We start from the raw sequence: 17,303 nt of genomic DNA on the forward strand, positions 1-17,303 counted from the left end.
AAAAATGTTGCTTAGTTTAGTGTGTCTTAAAGAGAATTTTCAAGCTCTTCCAACACTTATGTATCTTTGAATTATTAGTTACATTATATCATTAGTATTGTTAAAAGTTTCATATTGTTGTATTAATTTTAAAAAAAATTTAAATTACCTTTTTTTTCAAACTTATGAAGTTTTTAATAGTGTTCTATAAGCTGAACCTTGATTATTTACATTCTATTTATCCTTTTACTGTTATTTCCAAATAATGTAATATAAACAATTGATAACTGTTTTGAAGTTTATAGCTTCTTGGTAAAGCTCAACATTATTTAATAATTTTGACACATTTTTATTGAATCCATTTTGATGTTCATATTTGATCCTTTTACTGTTACATTATTTGGGAAAATTAGTTTATGCTTTTCCCTACCATTATCACATTATCATTACTTTAAATTAGAAGTCATTGAAATATTATATAAGCATATTTTTGGCAAAATTACCTTTTTTCCATGTGTCAGGATATTGCATCACCCTCTGGTTTTTACTTTCTTTACAGTACTAATTTAATTTAAGGATGAAATTCTAATTAAAGATATTAACTTTGTTTTAAACAAGTATTATATACAACTAATAAAAGCTAATATAAAAATTATAAAAACACTCCCCTTTCTTTCGCCGTTTTTTTTTTACTATAAAAATAGTTCAAGGTCAGTTAAATGGGAGTCTGATTTAAATTTGGAGAAAGACCCTTATCCTTATCTACCCCTCTCCTGTGATTGGATATCAAAATAAAAGTAGGGTGTGGGAAAACCAACAGGGAAAAGGAGATCTTCAACGAAACCATGTCTAATATTACTCTTGTTTTAACCATGCACTATTTTTAATATGTGTGGTTTTTGCAACTTTTTATTTAATTTGCTTACGTGTGAAAATTGAAGTTTTATTCCCATTTGAAAATCTGGTAATTTCTGATGTATTTAATTTATTAGTCATAAGTATGAAATGGTAAAAAAATTTGCAAAATGTAATTTTCAATTTTCGTTTCTGTACATGGCTTTAGTTACCGTTCGGTATACAGTATTTTTTTCAAAGTTTAAATATAATCATTGTGTTAACTTCATTTAACTTTTTTATCATTTATGAATTTGGATTTAATATAAAGATTGGATATTAAGCAATTCTTCCTTTTCTTTGGGAATTAAGGTGGGAAATAAGTAGAATTAAAAATAACTTTAATTTTACAGAATTTTTATTAATGTTTTTGTCATGATTAGCATTTTCTCGGTTTCTGTAAACATATAAAATATTGATAATGAAACTGCAAAATACATCTAATTAAATTGATTCATGCAGTTAAGTTGGGAGTTATTGCTTTGAGTTTAATTCACTTATAATTGAGACTGTTCCTTCATAAATTTTTTATCTTCATAATTTCTTAAATTCATAGTTGATTGCTCAATTTGTATATAGTTTAAAATTACTCCAATTTTCTTAAGTATTTTTAATTGACAAAAAATTGCATCATATTATAACTTCCGAATTGTTATTTTTTTATGTATATATATTTTGCTTTAATTGTAAGTACTATTTTACATTTGATTGATAATTCATATTCACTTATTTTCAACATAGGGTAAAAGTATAAAGCAAACAAAAGCAAATTTTACAACTATGGCACACGAAAATGCCTAATGTAAAAAGTTTTATAGATTGTGCATGTTTTACAAGGAAATGCCCCAAGGGCAAAATATTACTCTTTAAACTTTCAGTTCATTTACCTTTAAATTAAGAAAAACTTTGTAGCTCACCTGCAGTTGTGGTGTAGCATTTAGACTTTCCCTTTTCTGTTGAATGGTTCGGGTTTTAATAGAATATTTATTATCTTTAACTTTCTTTTCTAAAATGAACTATTTAACATGTTTAATCAATTTTTAGATTATTTTAAAAACAAAAAATACCAGTACCTGTTTAATTTTATCCTATTAAAATATATGGATTAATTAAAAAATGCATAGTTTAAGTTAAAAAAATTTTGTTATTTTTTTAAATTACAAAATTAAGTTAAAAAATTTTGTAATTTAAAATTCACATTAAAATGTTATAATTAGTTAAAAAATAATGGAAATATTTTGATTAAAAAAAAACAAAAAGAAAAATGTATTAATTTTTGTCTTAAAAATTAAATTTTTAAAAAGAATTAATTTTGATTTAAAAAAAAATTATAATTTATAAATTGAATAAAACTTATGAAATAGTTATTAACCTTTTTAGATAAGGAAATTTGAATTGAACTCCTGACCTCACTAGTAGAAGGTAAACAGCCTAACTATTACACCACGAAAAAAAAAATTAACTAAATTTAGTTTTAATATAAACTAAAATATGCATTTGAAAATAATGAAGTTGTATTTCTTGAAACTGAAATGAAATCAATTATAATAGTTAAATAAAAATAAAGAAAACTAAAAAAAACTTGTTTTAAGGAAAAGTTTTCAGCAATTTTTCAAAATTGCCTCAAAGCAATACACACCATCTCCCTTCCGACAAATCGTGATATCATTTTCGACCAATAGCGTGTCCTGGCTATTCTGAAATTTAATTGCACGTTTAATTTGCACCCTATCTTAACCACATGCTCCTTAATTTAGAGCTTAATTTTGTTTTAATAGGAATTTTTGAGATGTGTTCCACCCTTGTTAGATACAAACTTGTTTGCATGCAATCGCTTGTGAGAACTAAACAATAATATTTGCTTACTTTTTCTGGGTTACACTAAAAATCCCAATTGAAATTGCAAGCATTCTCTTTAAATAGAATTAAATTAATTTTGTTCGGTATATTATGAACTGGTAACATATCTATAAGACTGCTTTAAAACTCTACTACGCTTTTTAGTTTGTCTCAGAAAGATATTTTTGAGCAATTATATAGTTTTTTTGCAAATTCAAGAATGGTATTTATTATAAGGATATTTTTTTCGTTGTATAATTTAAATATTTTTAGATTTTGTCAGTTTTATTTTCTAAGTATTTCTTTTGTGTATGTGGATAAGCAATTCAATACTGCTATTTGCATTACTTTGTTGTTTTTGTTTTCTTTTATTACTTCGAAATGTTTCTTGTAGTTTGTGTTACTAAAAACTTTTAATTTTATTTCAAAAATTCATTTATTCCTTGGATGCTGTTGAAAATTTTTATTTTATACTGTAAGTAAACTTATTTATTTAATCTTGTACATTTCCACAATAATTTGTTTATAATAAATAATTCTATCAAGTGGAATATTTTTTCTAACTTTTATCTAAAATTTAACAAGAGTTAACTTAGAAGTTGGAATTGCTAACTTGTGTTTTGAAGACTTTTATTTATCTTTCAGGTTTTGAAGAGGTTATTAATTTTTTATTTCTTAAATTAAAAGTTCATGTATTTTTCTTAATATGGTCACATACATTTTCCTTAATACGGTCATATATTTTTCTTAATATGGTTATTAAAAAATTATATAGTATTTTGATGAATATAGAACCATAGTTTTTGATACATATACTTTTCTCAATATTCTTAAAATAAGATCCTTAATGCGTTGACCTCTAATAATGTTTTTAGATTTGCTATTCCTTTTTCTTTTCACTAAGAATGTCCTTTTTATATTGACACTTTAATATTTGAAGATATATATATTTACCAGCAAGATGTAAAGTTTGACATTTTTCAAAAGTTTCTTATTTTCTATGTTTGCAGTAAATTTTAGTTGAATGTTAAATAACTGGTAGATTCTTAAGCTGTTATTCAAGGAAACAATTAAAATATTTTTTAAAATTTCTCTTAAATATTTTTTAGAAAGGGGTTTACTAACAGAGAGCTTGATGACATTTTTTAATCCTGTTACATTTGTTTGAATATTTTAAATAGTTTGAATATTATGTGTATGTTTCAGTAAAATATTTCACTAAGTTTGTAAACTTGCAGTGACTCATGCTAGTAAATGATATTAAGTAAAATATGGAACTAAAAAAAATAAAAAATACATGTTACAAATTAAAAATTGTATGCAAGTTTCAATTAGAGTGCACAATTGTGTACAGTTACATTAAAACATCTTTAATGTAAAGTACCATGCAGAAAACATTACAAAAACAAACGTTGCAAAAGTGTGAAATATTTAAATCAGCCTATGAGAAAGGGCTTAAAAAGTACTTAAGAAAAATCAGAGTGACAATTTTTTTACTGCTCTTTTTATTTTTTTAAATTCAGTTATATGTGTTTTCAAATTTTTTTTATACCTATTTGTAATGTTTTTTTATGTAATTTTTCTGTAATGTGCTTTTAACCAAATATAATACTCCATCATAGTTTTGATTCCTGTGTATTATTTTCATGGTTTTTAATTTGTTTTGATTTTTTGAATCTCTCTTATACTTAATCATCTCTCTTATATCATAATATTAATTACTTGTAGGACCCATCTTCACTATGCTGCTTCTTACAGTAATTCACCTTTAATGAAATTTTTTGCTGGAAAAAGATGATCAACTTGCCTGGGAGAGGATGAAGAATACTCTGAATACCTCTACAGTAAGTTCTAAATAATATAAAGCTTGTAAATTTCTTTATCACATATACAGATAACCCAAGTATTGTGCAGACTTGGGTGACCTCCTCATTACAGGGTTCCCACACTCCTTAAAAACTGCTTAATTTTTATTTTGGAAAATAAGGGCTCTTAAAATTACTTTATTTTGGTACAAGGTTTTTAAAAATATTCTATTTTTCAGCATCACTACAGTTGATGGGAACAATTTTTTCAGTTCAAATTTTTTAAAACAAAAAGTTGATCTTTTATCACCTAGAATTAGACTATGGTAGAGCATTTAAGAGAGACAGAAAAGGGTGTGTCTGAGAGGGCTACAGGCAAGAGGGGAGGCATATTTCATTCATATACTGGTTCTTTCATTAATATATTCTGCATTTTGTCCAGAATCTATCCCAAACTTTTTGTTATAAATGTCGATTAGAATAAAATTCTAACTTAGATTTTGATAATCATTTTATTTAGTTAACATTGCAACTTAAAATGTTTCTTCTTCTTCTTTTAAAATTTCTATTCAACTTTTGGTTACTTTAAAATTAGTTCTTTGTTTTTTATGAGATTGTTTAGTAATATTATGTAAAGTTAATTCCTAATGACAGTTTTGGCTAGAAATAATTTTATGTAATCCTCATTATAAAAGTTGAGGTACCATAAACGTTACCTGATAAGGTGATATTGTAGGATAAGAGAATGCCATTAATAATAAAAGAATACTGCTTTGTTCTAACTGTTAATTTACAATAAAAATAAAATATCAAATCATAATAATAGTAGAGAGTAATATTAAGAATGATAGAGGATAATAAAAAATATTACAAGTAAATGTCTATAAATGATTAAAAATTAAATAATTTATCAGTATTTATTAATTAAGTAACCATATCAATTTTCTGCCTAAGGAATGTGTTGATACCCTTAAAAAATGGTTTTTCATTTAAAAAATGGTTCATTTATAAGTTTCACTGAAAACTTATGAAAAACATTGGTTTGAAAATTATAAATCTTTTGAGCATAATTGTGTTTTTGTTCTATAAAAATTTTCATAAAAATATTTATTTCAATAAATTTTTAAAAAAAAGTTAAGCAAAATGAAAAAAAGTGAATGATTTAAGGTGCTTAAATACCAACATTGTCTGTTTTTACTTGAAATAAGACTTAATTTGCCACGATCTATTAAGAAAACTACTATCATGCATAATATTAATTCTTTTAATATATACCCTTATAATTGAAACATTTTATATCTGTAAAAGAAAGAATATTTTGGGTGTAAATGAGTGTTTAGCGAGATTGGCCCGCAACTAAATATGTGATGCACGTCTAGCTTAGTTGCCAACTGTTCCGATTAAATCGTGTTTGTTCTGATTTTTTAGCTTTGCTCTGAAACTACGGGTTTAGGCCAAAATGTTCTGATTTTTTGTCATTCTAGTGCCTTTTCACTCCTTATACCTTATTTTCTTTCAACCCAGGGCAGGTCTAAAAACGAGAAGCAGGGCATGTGATTTTTCCGGGAATATCACAGAATTCTGTTAGACCATTGGTTAGCAGACTTCGCGAATCAAAACTTTATAATCCGACGAGATTTTGAAACTATTGCTAAATCACATTGGCGAGACATTTATGATTCTTCTGCTAATTTGATTTCACTGATTTTCGCCATTTTGAATATTAGGAACTCCATCGGAATCTGCTAATATCACGATTCTTATTCGCACGATTTTAATATCAGTCATCAATTTTGGTATTTAGCTGATTTAAAAGTTATGCATCATGATTCCTATTTACGCGATTTAAAAATTCAATATTGTAATTTGTATTTTCGCGTTTTTAAAATCCAATATCAGGATTCATATTCACTGGATTTTAAAATTTCACTGGAATAAAAATAGTATTATGATTCATGTAAGAAGTAAGATTTTTCTTGAATTAAATACTATAAATATGTGATATTCTTTATTAGTAAGTAATTTAATTAAAACTGTTTGCTCAAACAAATTTTTCCAGCATGAAACATTTATAAATTTATATTTTTATATCAATAGTTTAGTTTTTGATATTTTGTTTTCACTTTGTGTCATAATTTCCCACGATTAACTTTGTGTTCCTCTTTTTGTTTTTAACAAGTAGGCAGCAATTTTCTAGAAACCACAATATAAAAACTTGTTGTAATAATTTTTTCTCAACTTTCTCTATTTTTTTAAATATATGAAGAAAAAATATTGCAATTCTTGATTTCCCCATTTAATTTTATAATTCAATTTCAATGAATTTATTAAAGATGGAATACTGATTAGTTTCATAGATATCGTTAACCCTTAACAGTCTGAAAATTTTTTTGTTTTTTTTAAATCCGATCTGGGTCTGCAAAAATTGCCCAGTCCCACTTTGACGAGCCCTGTTAGTTAATACAATTTTATCAGTACTTACATTATAATAAAATTGCCTTTTATTGTTTTTTTAATTGATTAGTTTTCTTTTTCAAGAAAGGTAAATAATTGGCACTGTCACTGGTGGTATACAGTATAGGACCCCAAATCCGGCACTCACGGGACCGACGAAATTCCGTATTTCGGAATTTGCCGAATTTCGGATCTCTGTCGGAAATTCCAATATGGCACTCATATATATTACAGTAATTCAATTATACTGCTAATTTCAGAAAATTAATTAATTCCAATAAATTTAGTTAAGTTTTGATCGCAGTAGGTGAATTTAAAACTGTCCTATCTTAAGAAATCTCATTAATTAAAATATACTGCGATCTACCGAATTTCGGATCTCTGTCGGAAATTCCAATATGGCACTCATATATATTACAGTAATTCAATTATACTGCTAATTTCAGAAAATTAATTAATTCCAATAAATTTAGTTAAGTTTTGATCGCAGTAGGTGAATTTAAAACTGTCCTATCTTAAGAAATCTCATTAATTAAAATATAATCTATAGAATAGAAATAACAATACAGTGTAAAGTCGCGTATCCGGAATCGGTGGGACTTCCAGAAGTCCGTATATAATAGATTTTTCCGTACAATAGACCCCCAAAGTAAACAAAGCTTAAAATGATTTAATAAACAATCTGAATCTAAGAAGCAAAAAATAAATAAACATTATTTTTAAGGGGAATAATGTTTTAGCATTAGAATATCTAATCAATCAAATATAAAATATTAGAAAAAAAATATTATTGCTGAAAATATGGAAAATGAAAAATTTAACAGTTATGAAAATATTAATCCGCCATTTTGAACTAGAACGATTCAAGCAGGAAGAGGAAATTCATGTCATTCTGGAACAAAGCTTAAAATGATCTAAATCTAAGAAGCAAAAAATAAATAAACATTATTTTTAAGGGGAATAATGTTTTAGTATTAGAATATCTAATCAATAAAATATGAAATATTAGAAAAAAATACTACTGCTTAAAATATAGAAAACGAAAAAAAATTGACATATGAAAATAATAATCCGCCATTTTTAACTAGAATGATTCAAGCAAGAAAGGGAAATTCCCGTCATTCATTAAGGTGGGTAGGTGGAGGAGCAGGAGAAAAATTCATTTCCTCCTTATTTGTGAAAGAAAATAAGTGTAAAGAGGAGATCATTTAAGTTGAGGGTGGGGAAGTAACAAATTACTGTTTTCTCTCCAATCATTGGCTATCAATCAAGCATAAAGGCGGGGCACGCTGATCAGGTTCTCTTTATTATTTCTTCTATGACTGAAAGAATGTTACCCCCTTTTCCCCCCGCCTCCTAAATATTACATGGCATGGGGAAGAACGAATGTTTTGTTTCTCAAGGACTTGTATCCTTTTAGACTTATTCAAATTTTCCATTTTGACTCCCCCTCCACCTTAGCAGTTGCCCTGTTTACTCTTTTCGGCAGTATTTCTTCTTTCAATAAAAAGGTTCCAGGAAATGCCTCTCAGAATCAGACTCAGTTGTGGTCTACTGAAAACAAATCTCCCTCTTTTTCCTACATTCCAAGGGAGGAGCGTCACTCTATGGTTTTGGTAGATCTTCACTTCCCCTTTCTGGTGATTTATGGGTTCGATGCATAAATCAGAGGTTCAGTGCAAGCTAGAAAAAGAGAAAATGTGTCAAAAGACCTTTTTTTTTTTTTTAAGGAAAGGGGAAGATGGAGAGATGTTTGTTTATTTTGATTGTTAAAAAGTGTATGGGAAATCTATCCTTCTGGGAAAGGGACGTCTGGATATGGAACGTTACACTGTATATATTTTTTATAAGCTAACAACAAATAATGATAAAAAAAACAAGCTAACAACTAAATACGATTAAAAAAAAACAAGCTATCAATTAACAAAAAAAAACGAGCAGTTAATAACTAATAAAAAAACAAAAGAGTATAATTTACATCAAGTAAGAAAAGCAGCAAAAGGGATAGAATTCAGTTTGTATCCCACATGGTAGCTTCATTATCAAAAGGGTGTGGCTAATTTATGGTCAAACTGGAGAGAGAAATGTGGTAACCAAGGGGTAAGAAGGGGGGAAAACCAGTAGAGCACTTGCACAGCTGTCAAGATTGATTGATCAGTTTCTTCCAACTTGCTTTTCTTTATTTTGTTCATTGAATACGCAGGTGTTTTTACTTTTCCCTTTCATTTTAGATATTTTAAACTGCTTTAGAAACAGATGTTTCCTATGACACAGATTTTTTTTTTCATGTTTTTTTTTTTAGAAAGATAAAATAAAGTTACTTACTTCAACAGAATAAAATTCCAAATCGAAAGAGAATATAAGTGATTTTTTTCTCTTATTAATAAAAATTTCTTTAAAAAAAAAATTAGATCGGATTATGTGCCGAATTTCGGGTCTTACCGGATTAGGGGTCCCATACTGTATATGCATATTCAATGATAAACAATCCTATTATTTTTAAGGTCCTTTATTTTTGCTTTCTTAAAAGAGTGGGAATCCTGTATTAAGTACACTTGAATATTTTTTTTTTTTTTTTTTTTTGAAATTCATTCAATTACTTTTATAAAATTGTACTACATTATTACATACAAAAACTTTATATATTAAATTCCATGTAGTATAGCCGTTGTTGCTGAACTTTATTCAGCCCATCATTTGCTCCTTTTAATAACATATACAAGAGTAACTGTAATCTGGTACAAAACAATTTTTTAATTGATTATATAAAATTCATCATTCAATTTACTTCTGCAAATGTTTTCATATTTTGCAATATAATGTGGGTTCACTCTTTGCATCTTTTTCCACCCATCTACACTATATGTCATTCTCAGTCAATTAGGAATTCATATCATAATTAACTAAATGTTGATAATTTTTACATTAAAATCGTTGATTAAAGTTTACAAATCAATGACTAGCAATGAAGAACTTTTAAAACAAAAATTTAGTTAAAGTTTTAAATTGCCATTGCATGAGAAAATGTAAATACTGCTTTCTCACTTAAATGCTTTTAAAACACAAAAAAAAAAAATTGACTTTTTTTTCTTATCAATAAATAATTTATTAAAAAAACATAGAAAATATTTTAAATGATATTTTTTTGAGAAGTTATTGAATATTTTTAAGAAAATAAATAATATTGCTAGGAAAATATGTAAATGACAGTTCATTTCAATTTCTGAAAATTTGTCGTATATTTTATGCCTACAACCAGTAAACATTTTCATCCAAGCAATCCATAAATGATAATCTTATCTCTATCATTTTCTTCTACACTATCTACAACAACTAAACACACAGTAAAGTATACTTTTGCTTTATTGTCTAAACAATTTATTATAAAAAAAATAAGAATGTTTTTGAATCTGTATTACTAAATACTTGATTACAAATTGCTATCTTAAATAATCGCAATCACTGATCACATATTTTTTCTTAAAAATGAGAAAAATATTTTTGAATTTATTACAATATATTCTTGAATACCAATTTCTATTATTATTATTATTTCTTCAATAAAATGTGTACTTTTGATTAAAGTAAAGCATAATGTTTATAAATTAAAATCATTTTCCAAGTGAGTACCTAAATTAAAGAGCACTTTACACTACATTAATTTATGAATTTTATAAGGTATTAATCATTAACTTTTGTAGAGAAGAAAAGCAAACTCTTTCTTTTTGAAGTAACAAACTTTTTCTGTTCTACCTTATTTTATGACTCATTTTAGTTAATTTTTACGTGAAAGATTTTAACTAAATTTCCTTATGTGCCCAAAATAAAAAGGATAACCCTAAATAGCTTTTGATTTAATATTATCAGATCTTCACCTTTTAGGACTCAATCCTAATGGTTCAAGGAAGTGACCTCAAATATGCTGATTAATTAATGCAGGCAATATTTTAAGTCACACACATGAATGTATTTTCTTTGTATAAACATACTTTGTTGATAGTTTCGAATTTCAATCCCCCAGAATATAGGATCTAACGGTATTGTGGAAAATATATTCTGGATAGCCTTGTCAAGAGACACGTCCAAAGTTTGAACCCCTTACTGTTAATTTTACCTTTTGCCTATTTCACCATCAGTCTGAGAACTTTTTAAGCAAATTGAAAAGTTTTTGCTTATAATTATTAAAAAAATTTTTTTTAAGGATTCTATCCAAAATGCAACTTTTAGTATATATTACTTTTTTTTATTTAATAGTAATAGTCAAAAAACTATTGGACTGTAAGGTATGTAAGTTTTTAAATCATTTTTAATATCATTTTAATCATAATTTCCATAAAAGACTTTCTCGCCGATACAAATACACCTTCTAAAGATCACAACAGGGGTCTTTGCCCTTCGTAAAGAGGATGGGGCAAACTAGGGTAGCTTGAAATGAGTTGGGATTAGACAGTCGTGAAATATTTTTTTATTCTTTTTTTCCGAGTGATTTTTATTATTTGTCTCGATTTATTGCTTGGATACATCATCCTGAACTTCCCTTAACTGTCCCTAACATCCGTGTTTTGCCTAATTTATATCTTTTTGGGATTTTGTAATGCTTCATGTACGATTTTGCTGCGCAAAGTGAAATGATTTTTTTTTCTTTTTTCGGTCGTGAGTTACTTTTCCTTCTTTCCATTTCAGATCTGAAGAGAAATTTCTCTCTTCCTTTTTTTTATTTAAGTCCTTTTCAATATTTTTGTTCGCTCTAGAATTGAAATAATTCATTGAAAGCTTGGTTAATCGATGACAACCTCGTGTTTTTTATATTACCTCAAATTATCGTTTCTTTTTCGTAATACACCGAAAAAAATATTAAATCGTATAATGTACAATTTTGCTGTCACCTCAACCCTTTATAAGGCACTGATAAGTATATTTCAGACCAAATTCATTAATTTTTGAAAGCCGATGTAGAGCCATTTTACCACTTATGATTTGTGCGTACATATGTTGATAAATTCATTATATAGAAAAAAAATACCAAGAGAGCTTTGCTTATACAAGTGTGTGTTACAGTAAAGGTTCGAGTGAGGCCAAGAAAAAAGGCTGACATTGAGGAGCAATTTTCTTTTGCTTGTTAAGCGTTCGTTTATTTAATCACTTCTCATTGAGTTTATTGGCATTTCTAAAGACAGAATTTACAAATTCGGTTATTTATAAGCGCAGAAATTCAGAGTTTATGATCGATTGTTTGCAGATTGCATTCGTTGTAGGTAAATTTTCTTTAAAAAAATATAAAAAAACACGCATCTTCTCACCAAAAAATGGCCCAAAAAAATCAAATTAATTTTCGGTTATAACCTTTCTAAGAGGAACTGGATGAGAAGATGGATGCAGTGCTGAAGCCTCTCTAGCCAACATGTCAGCCCGTTCATTTCCGTAAATGCCACAGTGGCCAGGGATCCACTGGAGGACTACCTCTCTTCCAGAACAAAGAAGAGAGTCAATGCGTTGTTTACACTTAAATTCGAGTTCAGAGGGATATAAATTATATTCAGAAGGATAAAGTAAATTTAAATTTATGTTCAAAAAATTTTCTATTATTTTTTAAAAATCCGTGATCTTGTGCCAAATATGTATTTGTGCGAAATACACTTTTTCAAGCGCTTACCTAACTAAACTATGAGGACCATATTTTTGGAATTTTGTGCTACTCCCATATTTTGATTGTCAAAAATCCAAATAAAAAAAATCTCAAAAAAAGAGAGCGAATACTTAGTATAGTATTTTGTTTAATTTATATTTTTCTTACTTCACAAATGATTTAGCCTCTCTGCGTTTGTTAGAAATTCTAATAAGAAATAAAACTTTTTACAGGGGCTAGAATAACCTGACTTGTCATGCTGAACAGTTTCCCTTTCTCCACCAAACTGTCTCAACGTCAAAAGGATGGTAAACGTCCAGTGTCTTCTAGAATATGAGATTTAGAACCCTCACAAGACTCCGCCTTCCCTGCCCCCAGAACTGGTGACTTTTCGAATTTTATTTATTTTCTTTTTTAAAACTCCCAATAGCTGAAGTAATTTTTTTTTTCAATTCATCAAGCTGAATCAAAAAATAGATTTGATTTCTTAAATTACTTACATTTTAATTTTTTAGATAAATTAAACATAAACAACTTTTAATAAAACTAGATCTACTTTCGCTCTGAACACTTCATATATTTATCTAGCTATTTTTATATTTCTAAGCATCAGATTTTTTTTCCTTATCATATACATTTAATTGTTTTATAAAGAATCTGGCAATGCTTGATTGGCACCTCTGGTACTGATTAAAAACCCGTAAGTTTAATATATGTTGTCTGCAGTGTGAATTTCGTCAAGAAATTAAACTTTTTTTTTTTCCATTTATAAATAGCATGTTTTTAAAAATGATTTCTCGTCTAAATTCATTTATTTTTCATTTGGCAAAATTGGTACTCTGTCTTTAGATTTCATTTAAGTTTTGATTTGAATTAAAAAATAATAGCTGCTATAATTTGTTTAGTAATTAGTTTGTAGTCATTAAATCATATTAAACTTTTTTTAATAATATTAAGAATTTTAATTGCATTATTGTTAAGTAATATTGAATATTATTTGTACATTTTAGAGTTCATATCCTTAAACGTGATAAGAATTCAAAATAAAAAATCTTATTGAAGTAAAATTTATAATATTTAATATATATCTTTTAAACAAAATCTGATTTTTATGTACCCTGATAAAATTCTCCGATGTTTCGTTCAGGGCTGCTACAATCCTAAACACAAAATTACCTGGTATAGTTTTTTGCATAGCAAATTAATTAGTTGTTTGTTAAAACTACTTTGGCAGAGAGACCTAAACTAAAAATTTTGTTAATAAAAAATAAAGTTCTTTATATAGCATTTATATATCATAAGTCGGGTTGATTTTGGTTAATTAGTTTAAAATGGTTTGCATTAATTAAATAATATTAATCATTTTGTTGTAACTGGTATTAAAAATTTTAGTGTAGTTTTATTGTTAAATGGTATTTAGTATTTATACATCTTATTAGAATTTTAATCATTAAACACAAAAAGAATTTTAAAAAAATTCTGATTGGAATAAAATATTACTCTGTTGAATCTGTATCTCTTAAACAAAACATGATTTTAGCACTGATAAAATGCTGCACTGTGTAAGTTAATTATTTTTTTTGTTGCTGTTGTTGCTAAAATTACTAATGCAGAAAAATCTTAAATACTAATTTTGTTAATTTGTATAACAGAACAGAAAATCTTAACAGATAGTTTATGTTTTCTCAGAATTACAAAGAAGCTTCAAAAACCCTTTTTTTTTCCAAAATAGATTAAAATAAATGCAAAATTTGCCTCATTGATTTAAATTTTTTCTGAAACTCGAAAAAAAAATGTTTTTGTTCATTATATATTTGATTACTTGATTATTTATTTCATTATTTATTTGATTACTTGATTATTTATTTCATTATTTATTTGATTACTTGATTATTTATTTCGTTATTTATTTGATTTACTGATTAAACAAAATATTTTTAGTCATAAAAATTTAATTTTTGAATGATCAAAATGTAAAAATAAAAATTTGAAATGTAAAATGTCAAAGTGAAGTGTACATTGATGTAAACTTCCATGCAATTGTAAAATTAGACTGAATATTTTTGTTCAAATTTGTAAAATAGGGTTTTTAAGTAACTTTTAAATTTTCTCTTTTATAACATATTTTATTTTCATTATTTCAAAAAAGGTGCCAATAAGTTTAAAATTATACATTTTTGCCTATTTTGATATAACCTTTTGCTCTGTATATTTTCAATTAGCCAGTATTAGGCTTAAACAAATATAACATATCTTCATGGTACTAGTGTAGACAAATGGTGGTATGGGTAATGTGGACAATGATTCTGTTCAACTTCCAATGGAATAAATGTTTATTGGTTAAATATATAATTCATTTGATGCTATGCATTTCCTAAATCAAAATGGTTTTGTAAAATAATATACCTTTACAATTAATAATTTCAATATTTAGCACAAAACCTTAAGATTAATTCATCCCTTAAAGGTTTTAAGAAAATTTAAAGGTGATATTTTATCAAGTTTGATAAAAGACTACCATTCAATATAGATAAAATAAAGAATTTTTGCCAGACCTTAAATTAAGACAGCAAATGGTTTTCATTACCCCAGTGAGGGAAATATCACTAAACTATGCACTCCTCGTGTTATCCATTCAAACCATTCATCAAGTTAAAATTATGGTTATTAAGACTGATTCAATTTTAAGTTGATTCAATACTATCAAATAAATCAAATTGAATAGTAATTTTTAATGCATTGATTTTGTTTAAAATGTCTTTTTTAGTTAAGTGAAATGCCCTCCAATAAGGCTTAGATTGTAATTGATTTCATTTTTGCTTTAAATATACCTTTCTGAGTTATGATAAATGACTACTTAACAAATTATCAAATTTGTGACTAGCACCTTAACTTGTCCACATTAGTCCGGTGCAGTAGAGCTAGCGAGGAAAAAACAATTAGTACGCAAAACTTAAACAACTTTGTAATTCTAGATATAAACCAGAACACAGGTTCAGATTATTATTGAAAAAAATTCTTGACCAGTTAAAAACTATATTTAATAAGATTGTTTGATGAATTTGTAAGAAATGTAACCCCTATCTCTCCAAAACGAACCACCAGAAGGGAACTAGTGTATGTTACTACATATAACTGAACTCTCAGCTTTCTTCTCTTCTCATTGGCACGGCAGCCCAGGATGGGCCTTGGCCTTCTCAACAAGCCTATGCCAAGACATTCTTCCCTTAGTCAAGGTTCTCCAATTTATTATCTTTAAAACTTGTAGGTCCTTTTCAAGGCTGTCTAAAAATCTTAGGTTTGGCCATCCTCTTTTTCTTGTACCTGTTGGCCTGGCACTGAAAACTTTTTTGGTTGTCCTGCCATCCTCCATTCTTATAATGTGGCCTGCCCATTTAATCCTTTGAATTTTGATAAATTTAATGACATCAGGTTCTTTATATGCTTTGTAAAGTTCCGTGTTTGATCTTCTAAACCAGGTATTGTTTTTACTTTTTCCACCAAAAATGCTTCGCAGTATTTTTCTCTCGAATCTAGCTATCATATTTTCATCTCCAAGGGTCATTGTCCAAGTCTCACACGCGTATGTAAGCACTGATTGTATAAGACATTTATAGAGTAACACTTATGTTTTTCTTTTTATTAGGCTTTACATAAGATATTTTCTTAGACCATAAAAACACTTATTGGCCATCATGATTCTCGTGTGTATTTCTTGTGTAGTGTCGTTTTTGTTATTAATCTTAGACCCCAAATAGGTGAAGCTATAGCCCTCAGCTTTACTCTCCTATAAAATATTTCACCTTAAAAAGTTCATTAGTAATGTTTGAGTTGTAAACTAAAAATGTTTATGTTTTCAGAACAATTTGGACACTCCTCTGAGAACATTGATACTTCTTCTGGCGTTCCCTTTTTATGATCATGATTCCGAAATGGTGTATGTTGCTGGAAAGGTCAAATATTTTCTTGTTCTTTCTTTTAATGTCTCAAACAAAATAATGCTTTTTAATGAATAATATGCTATTTTTATAACTATTAAGAGTTTGAAACATCTCAGGGTTCTTAGTTGCCCTGATATTCTTGATATTTCTGATCATATATAGTCCTGATTTTTATCTTTTTTGTCATGATGTTCCTGATTTTTGTGTGTTCAGAACATTCCATGTATATAATTACTGAACTGTCCATAAGAGAGTTTGAATCTTCCATTATTTTGGGAATGGTTAAATTAATTTTGAAAAAAATTGAATTTTCAATCCAAAATCTTTTAAAATGCACACTATTCGATGGTTCAAATTTATGACCCACTAACTTATATACACTATTAAATCATACAACCTTACCTGCAGGATACTTTGTTACAAATTATTTAGGAATGCAGTCACTTTAAGAAAAGATTATCAATAAATCTTACGTAGTATCAATTTTTTATGGTGAAGAATTCACGGTTCATACACTTATTTATGCAATTACAATAACAAACTTTAAAGCGTTGATTTTTGTAGTTTTAAAAGCTATATTGATTTATCTCTTTCATCTAATTTAAAAAATAATTAATGCCTATCATGTTGTAACATTTTTAAATGGGAAATTGAGGTATTATCCACTAAACTACTTTTGTACAAAAGTGTTAATACATTCACTGTTCAAGATAATTGTATCAAGAGATTTGTATCAAGAAACCCTACTTTAAACTTATTTGATTA

At 27.1% G+C, this 17,303-nt stretch overlaps 1 protein-coding gene and 1 long non-coding RNA gene across 1 annotated transcript in view; one reads left to right on the forward strand and one right to left on the reverse strand.

Moving 5' to 3' along the window:
* Positions 1-17,303, reverse strand: part of LOC147810084 (uncharacterized) — a 391,466-nt gene that overhangs the window by 281,026 nt on the left and 93,137 nt on the right.
* The window catches only part of LOC147810090 (uncharacterized), a 34,954-nt gene that overhangs the window by 8,613 nt on the left and 9,038 nt on the right, over positions 1-17,303 (forward strand). Inside the window, exons 3-4 of the long non-coding RNA XR_015434189.1 lie at positions 4,441-4,556; positions 16,458-16,550. This is a non-coding gene — a long non-coding RNA (uncharacterized LOC147810090). The remainder of the gene's footprint in view (positions 1-4,440; positions 4,557-16,457; positions 16,551-17,303) is intronic.

Source organism: Parasteatoda tepidariorum, chromosome 5, assembly GCF_982258835.1.
Source record: "Parasteatoda tepidariorum strain Cologne lab strain chromosome 5, Ptep-v5.0, whole genome shotgun sequence".
Lineage (NCBI taxonomy): Eukaryota > Metazoa > Arthropoda > Arachnida > Araneae > Theridiidae > Parasteatoda > Parasteatoda tepidariorum.